This window comes from Apus apus, chromosome Z, assembly GCF_020740795.1.
Source record: "Apus apus isolate bApuApu2 chromosome Z, bApuApu2.pri.cur, whole genome shotgun sequence".
Classification (NCBI taxonomy): Eukaryota; Metazoa; Chordata; class Aves; order Apodiformes; family Apodidae; genus Apus; species Apus apus.
Window position 1 is genome coordinate 46,852,754 of NC_067312.1, and position 12,728 is coordinate 46,865,481.

At 39.6% G+C, this 12,728-nt stretch overlaps 1 pseudogene; it reads right to left on the bottom strand.

Annotated features, from left to right (window-relative positions):
* Positions 1 to 1,202: 1,202 nt before the first annotated feature.
* On the bottom strand, positions 1,203 to 9,055 carry LOC127396015 (vacuolar protein sorting-associated protein 8 homolog; annotated as a pseudogene).
* Between the last annotated feature and the right edge of the window lie 3,673 nt (positions 9,056 to 12,728).

Below are 12,728 nucleotides of genomic sequence, written 5' to 3' on the forward strand. Positions count from 1 at the left end.
CAAAATCCCAGAACTATGCGTTCCTCTGGCCAATCAAATGTTTTTTATGTCTTCTAAAAGGTATATATTGCTTAGTAAAAATGATAGTTCCTGTATGTTGCTATGCTATGTAAATAATGACAGACACCAGAGTAACTGGGCAAGGAGAAAGTAATATATATTAATGGTTAACTTGGATTATCATAACCTATTTTTTGACATAAAGTAAAAATTAATAATATCCAATAGATCAAGCTTTCTGAGTGGTGTTAAACTGCTGCACCTAATAGCCACAACTAATAGTTTATGCATAGTTTAAGTGTCTTTTGCGTAACAGATGTGCCAAAAATAGTGACATCTTTCTTCTAAGCATTTTCTAGAATCCTCTCTTTTTCTTTTTCTTTTTTTTTTTACTCCAAGGACATAATTGTTTTAAAAAATATGTATTAATTGTGTGCAGCTGAGTTTTTCAGCTGTTCAGTAGTGAATCACACACCAAGAGCAGGGTTAGTTCTGCTGTTCTGGTTAGTTTCAGCTAATTCATATCACATTGTTGCTGGTACCAGATTACACAAGAATATTTCTGACAAGAATACTTAAAATTCATAATTTAAATGTTCATGTCCATGAACAGTTATGAATGGGACTCCTAAATTAATTATTTTGGGCCACAATAACTCAGTTGCCTGAGTGGTAAAAGAAGGTTGATAGACATGAAGGGGAGATAACATAAAACTAAAGCAGGTAATGTATATTTTTGTACTAATTCACTAATTTCGTCCTGTAGAACTGTATGGCTACCTTGGAAACTTTTACTCCTTATACTTGGGATTCGAAACCATTGGGCATAGAAAAATATGGTGTTACACCTGATCATGAGCCAAAGCTAAGAGTTTAGCTGTAGAGTTATAACAGGTAAGAGGTTACAAGGTAAGAGGTTACAAGCCACAGAAGTAGCTAATTTAGGACTGCAAAAATAAACAAGGAAAATAAACTTAGGCAAAGCTATATGACAGTTTCTTTGGGTAGACTGGATTGGATGACCTCCAGCAGTCTCTTGCAATCTAAATGATTCCATGATTCTGTGATTCTGTGTATGTGCAAATGAAACAGCAATAACCTCCACCAAAAAATACTTAGGCAGAAGACAACTTTACAGCAGAATTTTCTTCATTCCAAACTGGTTTTGTCAGCTGCAAGTTTTTGTTCTTTGAAAAGCAGAATCATAGAATGGCATCATAGAGATGGTTTTCCCAGCATAGAACAGCAGGCTGTATGTCTGAGCTGGTGAAATCCATATGCACAATGCAGGCTTACAAATTTTCCAATCTATCCTTGTCTTGGAAGTGAAGCAGCATCTCACCACTTAAGCTGTGATTCCCATAAGCTTATAACTTAAGACTTATGGCTTCAAGCACTCCAGAAGATTCTTTAGCTATAGAATTTTCACTCATCATATATCTGATAAAAAAATAGATGCTCTGGAGTGAGAGACAGTAATCAACTATGACAGGCACCAAGTCCTGAAAATGTTGCTCCATAACTTGGATTTTTCCTTGATTAGGTCATTACTTCCAAGTCCAATCAGCATAATGGAGAAGGATTTTAACCATCTTTTCTGCAATGACTGCTTTCTGCTCACTTGTGTCCCCAGGCAAGCCTACTGCAGTCTTTGTTTTACCTTCATAAAAAGAACGAGCTAGAACCAGGGCACCAGTGAGACACTCTTGTTTAAGAAAGTGGTCAACTCTCTCTCCAGTTCCTCAATGTCATGACATGAAGACTTACTTCCAAGGTAGAAGATCTGACCACTGCAGCTGCTGAAGAACTGGTAACAAGCTTTATCTCTAACCAATGCCAGGGGTTTGCTGATGTTGTATCCTGTAGCCAGTGATTTGAATTGTCTGCTGTTTTAGATTAGCTGAACTTTTGAGATCTGTATGGTCTCCATCTTGTCCTGTGTCTGACGATCTATAATGTGCAGCTTCCCAACACTGTCCAGAAGCACTGCTGAGTTAATATCTCTCACCCTTGCCCAGCCACAGCTGGGTGTCCCTGGGTAGATTTTAATTCTCAAGAATTAATCTGTCTCTCTGAATTGATCTCTTCCCCAGTGGAGAGGAGAAGGTTCAGAAATCTCCTGGGAGAGTGTACAGGAAGTCCACCTATCAAAGATGGGACCAGGCTTTTATAGAATAAAGTGGATTGACTGCTGTCATTTAACCATTTAACCGTACCTCCAGATTTCTCATTGGAGAATAAAAGGAAAACAGTAGAAAAAAAACATGAAAGCCCTGTTCTCACCTAGCAAACTTTTGTTTATCTATTAATCTCATTTTATCTCTGTTTCAGGCCTAGTTGTGGCTAGGCTGGGTTCCATGTCCTTCAACACTGGAGAGCAGCTGGTGTTATGAACATCAACTTAGCCTCTGTTTGTACCCTTCAAGGTTGTTACCACCTCAGAGCTTGCTAAGCCCTTACCTTTCTTATTGGAATCTTTACACCTCAGACCTGGGCCTGTAAAATTGAGAGACAAAAAGAGCAGTTGAAACTGAGGCAGGCATATTGAGAGCTAGAGTGTCCTGCTACAGTATTGCACCAGGATAATCTCTCTTTACCAGGAGAAAATTAATTACATTTCCTCAACAAAATGCAAGCACGGTGTTCACAGAGTTCTGTGCAGGCACAGAGTGCCATACCAGAAGAGGGACACTAAAAGGGTCCATGGAACTGTACTGAAAGGCCATCCACACTTTCAGAGATGGCATCAGGACAACAAGGAATATTTTTTCTAGGGAGGCCACGGCAAGTAGTGAATACTGGGTGATAGAATGGTCTCAGATGAACTTTTGCACGTAATGGTTCGATATAGCAAGCTTCCTCTTTTGAGCCACTGAAGAGACCTTACACTTTATTACACCCATAACCCCCTCCAATGAGATTTCAAATATGGAACTTCTGATGTCATTGCAAATAGCAAGTGTCAAGGAAGTGTCAGGTCATCTGTAAACTTGATGTGCAGAATGGCTGTTCTGGGGATGGGCATCTGTTATTGATCGTGGCAGCTTCCCACTGGCCCACATTGGGATATGTGCTTTTGCAAAGCCACTCAGGAGTCTTGAATAGCCACTGTTGCTACTGAGAGCAGAGATAGCCCTATATTGGGCTGCAACAGCAGTGCTGCCCAGACACAGCCGGAGAGCATGCTTTTGATCAAAAATCAGTGCTAGCCCATGTGAAGTCCCACTGCTATCAGATTTGATACTGCAATTGCAGTTCGCAAGGCAGTATCCAGTTTATCTGCTGCAGATACTATATGGGCTGAAATTCCTTTCAGAAGCAAGAGCTGTATAACTGATCCATGGAATGAGAGAGAATCTGGGATTTTTTCCTCATTTTCAGGTGTGTCTATTCCCCACTACCAGAGCTTGTTACAGAAGATGTGTCATAGGAGTGTGTATCTGTGTTATCAACATTCAAGAGAAAGGGATCCTCCAAACAAAAGACTAGTTTTCATAATCAGTCTCATTTAAGATGCTCTCCAGTGTTGGAGGGGTATCAACTTGAGGAATGTCAAAATCTTCAGCATCAGTCAGCTCATTGTGGGAGTGCAGCTCACAGTCAAGCTCTGCACTCAGCTGACATGCAGGTGGCTCCAGGCACCTCTTGGCCTCTGCTCCTGCCCTGGTCCAGCCCTGCCTCCATGGCTGGGCTCAAGCCCTTGTCAGGGGTATTTGTGTCTGAAGATGCCTTTTTAACCAATTTCAGCTATTTGCTTTTGCATATTCCATTCCTTGTGGATTCACAGTAACCATTTTGAAGGGTAAGACACAATCTTAACAGCATCCCCAAAACTGTTTCTAATTAAAGCATGTAGCAAATAACTTGAACATGAGTGTTATAAACTCACTTAACTTTAAACATGTGAATAGTCTACAGAACAACTCAGAAGCTAGAAGTTAAAACCGTATTTAGGTTTTAGGTTTGAACTACAGCTCTGGAAGGCAATGGGACACAGCATCATTGCTCCCCTTTGTAGTTTCAGGAATAACAGTCTTTCTTGCAAGGTAAATGGTTTATGTAGTCTTATCCCCTGGAAGATATGTAGTTACAGCCTGGAAGTCTAGAAAGAATTTGGAGGAATTCCTGCAAGGTTTTCCAAGTAAGATATGATTCCTAGCCATCAAGAGTTGCAAGCTTTCCAAGTCAGAGATAAATATCAGGCAGTAAAATGAACTAGTCATCCTGTTGGGTATACTAAACAGAAAAAAAATTCCAATGTAAAATTTACATTACTAATATAATAATGTTGAATAGGAGTTTATCGTGTCCTAAGTAAAATATAATCTGGTACCAATGAAACTAGTCTTAAAATTGTCAGGTGAAAAAAAATATTACTTTTCAGTGAAACCTTAAAATCTGAACAGATGAGATTTATTCTGTAATATACTTATCTAGAATGATCCATCTTACATTCCTATAGTGATAAAGAAAGAGATTCACACAGAAAGCTGTAGTAAGATATGATGTTTTGGAGAATATGGCTTATCAAAACCCTAACTCAGCCCTCCTCTAGAGCCCAGAGAACAAGCTGCCATTCTTATAGAGTATAAATTTGTGTAAGAATACTAAATTGTCTAAAAATATCTCGGCTACACAGAAATCAACAGTGCAGTAAAGAGTTAATCCCAGCACATCCCAAACTGCTGTCATGTTAGAAACAGTAGAATTATTATAGGGATTTAGCAGACCATTTGAATGTCCTGAACATTTCAGATTATCAGTAAGATTCAAGAGTAAGACTGGAAGCCCAGCTTAGGTGTCACTTGTAACAACATCAAAGTAGAAATTTTTGGGTCTCTAGGAGGCTTGTGATTGCTTGGAGTTGCAGCAGGGATGGATTCGGTTACTCAGCCTCTCACAGTTTAAAGACTCTCTGTATCACTTCCATTTTCAGTGCCCAGGTTCTGAAGAAAGGTAGCATAACCTAGGAGGAAACACGGGGGTTTCTCTCAAGTCTTTAAATCCATTTCTTTTACTTATCTGCATACAGATAGTTATTGCACTTAAATTTGATTTCCTGCTTTTAGGGAAATAAAGCAAAAATACAAAGGGAAAGAAAAAAGATAGTTTCAGTTCCTAGAACATCCACTTTCCAAAAAACATCTGGCATTTATCTATATCATTAATTGACTTCACAGCTGAAGTTTTCAAAGAGGAGCTGTGTGGGAACTGAAAATTAGGTTATTTCGAAATTTGTTTTCACTTTAATTTGTATCAAAGTGTTATATTTAGAAAGTTGTTTCAAAAACAGAATTTCAATAAATAATGTCAGTCTTGTAATATTACTTTAAGAAGGTAATATTCCTTCTTAATTTTGATATTTTTCTTCTATTTTCTAATTTTGTTGATAAAGTTTTTTTAAAATGGACTTTCCAATTTCTACTAAAAACCCAAAATATTATTTTCAAACTTTGGAAAAATTTTGTACTGCTTTAATCTGTTCTCTTCTAAATCACCATATTCCATGCTACATTGTTTTGCTGGAAAATATTGTTAGATCTGCCTACAGGGAATCAGTTGTCTAGAAAATGCTGTTTTTTAAAGTGGAGGCGAAATTCTAGAAATATTTGTGCTGACTGCCCCTCATCGTAATTGCTTGTTATCACCATGATTACATCTGTATGTCATGTTCTATCTGATCTCTGCTCCTGTCTGCTCAGTCACAGCTTCCTCAGGCACAAGTGACTCCATCTTGCAGCTCTAAGGAACATTTCTTTGAAACTGAGCATTCGCTACCTGCAAAATTCATCTTGCCATAGTACACACCTTTTTTTCCTTTGTGCCTTTGGAAAGGACATTAAAGATCATCTAGTTCCATCCCCCCTGCATGGGAAGGGACACCTCCCACTAGATCAGGTTGCTCAGAGCCCCATCCAACCTGCCCTTGAACACTTCCGGGAATGGGGCTTCCACAACTTCCCTGAGCAACCTGTGTGAGTGTCTCACTAAGGGATTTCTTCCTAATGTCTGACCTAAATCTCCCCTCCTCCAGTTCTGATCCATTACATTTTGTTCTCTCACTACAAGCCCTTGAAAAAGTCCCTCTCCAGCTTTCCTGCAGCCCCTTCAGGTACAGGAAGACTGCTATTAGGTCTGCCCAGAGCATTCTCTTCTCCAGGCTGAGGAACCCTAACTCCCTCAGCCTGTCCTCGCAGGAGAGGTGCTCCAGACCTCAGATAATTTTCTTGTCCTTCCTCTGGACTCTCTCCAAGACTTCCATGTCCTTCTTATACTGGGGGCTTCAGAACTGGACACAGTACTCCACGTGGGGTCTCACGAGAACCAAGTAGAGGAGCAGAAGCACCTCCCTTGACCTCCTGGCCACACTTCTTTTGATGCAGCCCAGGACACAGTTGGCTTTCTGGGCTGCAAGAGCACACTGCCAACTCATGTTGAGCTTCTCATCCACCATCACACCCAAGTCTTTCTCCTTTGGACTGTTTTCAATCCTTTCTCCCCTCAACCTGTATTTGTACTTGGGATTGCCCCAACCCAGGTGCAGAACCTTGCACTTGGCCTTGTTGAACTTCATGCAGTTTGCACAAGTCCACTTCTCAAGCCACTAATCCAGTACTGCTTGTTTTTACTTGCTTTTGTATCATTTCTATTCAAACAAAGCAAAGCATGCCACTGTTTGTCACAATTCATATTTACCTTGTTTAATTTTTGCAACAAATGTCTTTAGTAGAAATTTTAAGCTTTACAAGTAAAGGAAAATATTATCTTCAGGGAAAGTAGGAGAAGTTTCCAAGTAATAGTTTTATGGGAAGAGCAAGCAAAATTGCAGTGGAAGTTACTGTGTATTTTCAACCTCAGTGGAAGCCAATGGGTAGCCTTTGTGTTACAGCTGCAAAACACAAATATTTTATGTGATATGTTATTGTAATGCAGTAATTTAAAGCTTTGCACTTTACAGATCTGGAATGAAAAAAATTAGAGTCCGGTTTGTTCCCATCACAAAAATTACTTGCAGAGCTCCTAGAAGCATATTCCACATGTGCTGGTGATGCATGCCAGAAACAGTAAACAAATGTCATTTATGGTGGCTCTGTTGTTATCTACAGCTACAGAGAGCAGAGAATAAAGTTACGTTTTTGGAATTTCATTAAGGACGTAAATATTGTTAAAGTGCTCTTTTAGCTAGAGTAGGGCAGGGAAGTAGCAGGCAGGGAGAGAAATAGCCTACCCTATGAGGGATTTTAAAGCAGTGGCTGGGATTAAAACACAGGCCTGAATTTAGAATAGCTCCAAAGGGCTGTATCATGTACAGTAGCCATTGCCAATGCTGTGGTGTGTGTATACAAATACACACTAATAAACAGGCCTAGATTCTGGAAAGTTTGGTGTCTGGGTTTGGAACCATGTTTTTTAAAGGACACAGCTCGAACTTGCCCACTGTACTTCCTTTGAAAGATATCCTGGTTCAGTTGCCTGTATGGGAGCTGAGTTCTTTATGAAGCCTGACCCCGGCTGCCGGCACCGCACACTTGAAGATCTGGCCCTGTAGCGCCTACATGCACAGCACACACCACTGCGTTAGTAACTATGAATGATGTATAAATGAATGGGTAGTGAGACATTTGACTGTGATTAGTCAGATCACATTCATTTTTAGTAAATATTAAGAAAAAGCTGCTGAGAAAATCCATCTGAGTCCCAGTGAATGCCTGAAACCAGTGTTCACAGCAAATGTGGTTGGACGGTCCCAAACTGTTTATGTGTGCTGGCCGAAAGACAACACCACCAGGAATGCCAGCTGCTGGAAACCATATGAGAAGGTACAACTTATGAGAAAATGCTACAGGTCGAAGTAACTTCATATGTAACATTTGGAGATCTTTCCTCAATTACAGTTTGACAATGTGCTGTCAAAAAGCATGATTTATTAAAAATTGCAGTGATTACCAAATTAACTAAAGTACAACTCGGTTTGAAAATAGAAAAAATGGAGGGGGGTGGAATTATTTCCCAGTATTTTAAAATACGTTTGTGAAGTTTTAAGTTAAAGAGACTAGAGGAGTCTTTTCAAGGACTTACACATTTCACAGTGTTTACAAGTTGTTAACTTTTCATCATATACTCCTTCCAAGAAAAAGAGGGGAGGCTGAAAGTCTCATTGAAAATATACTTTTCTTCTAAAATAAAAAAGGGCAAATGACAAAACTGTTCTCAGGTTTCTATTAAACCAGCTCCTATTCGGTTACTTTGACTGTGTGTTCTCTGGCTAGTTAGACATGAGGAAAGGAAGTGAACCAGGACTCTTTCGTGGATGGCGTACCCATGCTGATGAGACTTAGATATCCTCCAGCCACAACCCTCCCTCAAAGGTAGCTCTCTCAAAGGGTGACTCACAGGAGGAGACAAAGAATAAGGGCTGGGTAAAATTTACTCTGTAATAAATTTTTACAGACTTGTTCGGTTAGTGCCCTTTTAATAAAATTTGGAAACAAACCCCAGACATCCTTCTGGGATAAACAGAGTGCAGTAGTGACATACAGATATTTAGACTCTAACACTGAGAAAAGTTCAATTATCTAGAGAACAAAAGAGACAAAAGAAAATTGATCTCCAGGCCATCAGGACTGCAGCCATAATTGAATTTGTTATCCAACAGAAGGAACGAGGAATTCTTTCTTTTTAATTTTCTTTCCCTTCCTTTTCTTTTCTTTTCTTTTCTTTTCTTTTCTTTTCTTTTCTTTTCTTTTCTTTTCTTTTCTTTTCTTTTCTTTTCTTTTCTTTTCTTTTCTTTTCTTTTCTTTTCTTTTCTTTTCTTTTCTTTTCTTTTCTTTTCTTTTCTTTTCTTTTCTTTTCTTTTCTTTTTTCTTTTCTTCCTTCCCTATTTCCTTCCCTTCCTTCTCTCCTTTCCATAGTAAGAAAAGATTGGTTTTGTCTATGGTTTATTTGCTGGCATCAAATTCTTAAAATGTTCTTACTTTGACTTGATGTGGGTCAGCAGGTTAACTGGGTTAGACAATGGAGGAGAATTTGCCTCTTTTTTTCGAACTATATACATCTCGGCTTCAGCTTCACATGCATGGATGCAAAGTTCCCTCACATGCTTCCCTTTGTAGGTAGCAAAGAAAATAGCTATGGTTTCAGTGTAATATCCATAAAGAAAGCAAACATTACAGCCACATGTTTGCTATGCAGATGCAGAATTATCCCATATAGTACATTCATTAATAGACTGCCAGGCCTCGTTTCAGCTGATAGGTCTCCCGCTTGCCTCCTTGAGGTACCATTCCATACCCAAGCAGATTGTTAAAGGTTTTCTCTTTTTCTCTCCTTCCCTTTGGCTTGTCTTTGTCATTAATTTCATTCCAATTACTTGCCCTGAAACTGCATTCCTCTGCTTGCAGTGTTCTGGTGCCACCTTGATGTTGTGTCCATTTTGACCCAGAAGTAGTTCACAGAAGGCAGCACCTTCTGTGACACCCTTGGGCTTGGTCTCTAGAAATCCACCATTACTCTTCTTCCAAGAACAAATATCCATTTTTTTTTCTCATGATACATGTATTATACTCAACATACTTGCTGCTCTAGAATATTTTGTAATGAAACTCTAATGAGTCTACATATAACTGCAGGGTGACCTGCGTAAAAGAATGAGCAATTTTATCCAACATGGCATGTTTTCACCTGCACTATTCTTCAGCACATGCTTTGCTCAAAGGAGAAAATCTGGGATAGTGATTGTTAACAGCAAGAAGGTGAATACATTTTTTAGTAGAAAACTGGGGCTTTGAGCATATGAGGTCTTGAGACCTCTCTTCAGAAGCACAGGCTAAACCACTGCCAGCACATACAGTCTTAAACCAAACACTATGAGGTTTTTAAGCTGTCCTACTTAGATGCATTTGTGAAAGCCCTGTTTTAGGATTCAGGACATCCTTTCTTGTCATCATGAGCAGTATCATTAAGTGTTTTGGAGGAGACAAAGAACTGAGTGTTAGGTGTTCAGAAATAAATGAATCAAAGACTGTTTAACTGACATATTATACAGGAACTCTCAAACCAGTGAAAATACTGTGTAAAAACAGTATGCACTGATGCATTACTACATTATGAAGACTGAGAGTGTTGGTCCATCACAGTGCATAAACACTAACCATCCTGAATACCACTATGCAGCACACACAGGACGATCAGCCGATCAGGCCCTGTCAGCATGGGTTCATGAAAGGCAGATCTTACTTGACCAACTTGATCTACTTCTGTGACAAAGTGACACATCTAGTTGATGACAACAGGGCTGTGGACATTGTTAACCTGAACTTCCGCACAGTCTTTGACAACCACAGAATTCTCCTGGAGAGACTATCTGGTCATGGCTTGGACAGGTGTATGCTTCACTAGTTAAAAAACTGACTGGCTGGCTGGGCCCCAAAAGTTGTGGTGAATGGAGTTAAATCCAGCTGGTGGTCAGTCATCAGTGGTGTTACCCGGAGCTCAGTGTTGGGGCCAGTTCTTTTTAATATCTTTATCAATGATCTGGATGAGGGGATGGAACGCATCCTCAGTAAGTTTGCAGATGACACCAAGGTGGATGGGAGTGTTGATCTGCTAGAGAGTACAAAGGCTTTACAGAGAGACCTGGACAGGCTGAACAAATGGACCCAGGCCAATTGTATGAGGTTCAACAAGGACAAGTGCCAGGTCCTGCACTTGGGTCACAACAACCCCATGCAATGCTGCAGGCTTGGGAAAGAGTGGCTGGAAAGCTGCCCAAAGGAAAAGGACCTGGGGGTCTTGGTCAACACTGAAGTTTAATATGAGCCAGCAGTTTGCCCAGGTGGCCAAGAAGGCCAACAGCATCCTGGCTTATATCAGAAATAGTGTGGTCAGCAGAACCAAGGAAGTGATTATCCCTCTGTACTCAGCATTGGTGAGGCCCCACCTCAAGTACTTCATTTGCATTTGGGCACCTCACTACAGGAAGAACACTGAGGTGCTGCAGGAAGTCCAGAGAAGGGTAGTAAAGCTGGTGAAAGGTCTAGAGAGCATGTCTTACAGGAAGAAACTGAGTGAACTGGGGTCTAGAAAAGGGAAGGCTGAGGGGAGATCTTACCATGCTTTACAACTGTTGTAGGGGGGTGGGTATTGGTCTCTTCTCCCTAATAACAAGAAACAGGACAAGAGGAAATTATCTCAAGTTTCACCAGGGAAGGTTTAGATTGTGTATTACAAGAAACCTCTTCACTGAAACAAATATCAAGCACTAGAACAGGCTGCCCAGGGAAGTGGTTTAATCACCATCCCTGAAGGTGTTTAAACAATGTGTATTTGTGCTGCTTAGGGACATGGCTTAGCACCAGACTCAGTAGTCTGGCTAATGGTTGAACCTGATGATCTTAAAGGTCTTTTCCAACCAAAACAATTCTATGATTCTATAATATTTAACTATTAACAGGTGGGTGAAGGGCAAGAAATTGCCAGCAGCAATGACATTCCGGGTAGGATTTGTTGGGCAAATTTATATGCCTAAGTTCAGCAGACTTTTAGAATAGCTGTAAATAGCTCAGTTTGATGTTTGGTAAGGAGGTTTCAGCTGATGGCTGAAAAAGAAAAACAAGAAAATAGATCCTTTTTCAGGCTCACTCAGAAAAACAAACCAAAATAAAGTTATGGAGATCTGAAAATTAAACCAATAAAGTAGTCTGTGGATATTGGGGTATTGGAAAAGGAATTTGGCTGAAGCCCTAGAGGAAGAAAGGCTCCTGCAGTTTGTCTTCTCTGACATGTTTACTTATAAATATCTGATTTACAATACACTAAGCCCTTCCTTGAGTCTGTCTGTTTCTGAAGCATGGATATGCTGTAACTGGCCTTCTGTGGAGGGGAAAAAAAGCAGGAAAGGAAAAAGAAAAAAAGTTCTCTTTTATTCTGAAATCTATCTTTCAATATGTAAATAGTTAACTTTAAGCGGGACATTTTATATATATTTATTTGTGTATCTATGCAAGTGTATAAAGGAGAGATATTTAAGGGAAGTAGAAAATGTGTTATCTAAGCAATAACGAAAAAGGTAAGAGAGCGTGTAATTCTCCAAGAGGGTATCTTTTTTCATAGGTTATTAGTGACCAATGTTTATGTTGGATCTATATCAATATACATTTTAAGCAGGTATCTTATTAATGGCTTCTGTTCTCAGCCTAGTTTAAAACTTTTTCAGTTTCTCTCTCTCTACCTTTAAAAGTAATTACTGGTCACAAAAATTCTACATGCCAAAATTGGGTCCCGTGCTGACTGAAATCCAGTGCAAGGTGGCTGGCTCAGCAAATGTGTGTCCCACTAAAAAAACCCACATAGCTATGTTGATGCCACAGTGCTAATTGTAAAATGAAAGAGGGAATTATGTATTTTCTGAAGTACTTCTTAGAAGCAGATTTGTGAAATTAAGAAGGAAATTCCTTAATTTCAGAAAGGAAACACACAGCCAACTTTTTGCTCATTTTAAAGAAATTTGTAATAGCAAAAAAAAATTATTGCATTAAAGAAGTTACAAAGGGCAGTAAAGAAGTTATGTCATTTGGTAAACAGGGCCCCACAACTCTGAACATAGAAAAGGTGATGTGAAGTTCTGCATCTAGGCAAGAGCAACATCACCTTATATCACCAAAACGTCTGGCAACCATGAATTTTTAGAGAGCTACTTCCTAAAAAAAGATCTGCCATTTGAGGCAATG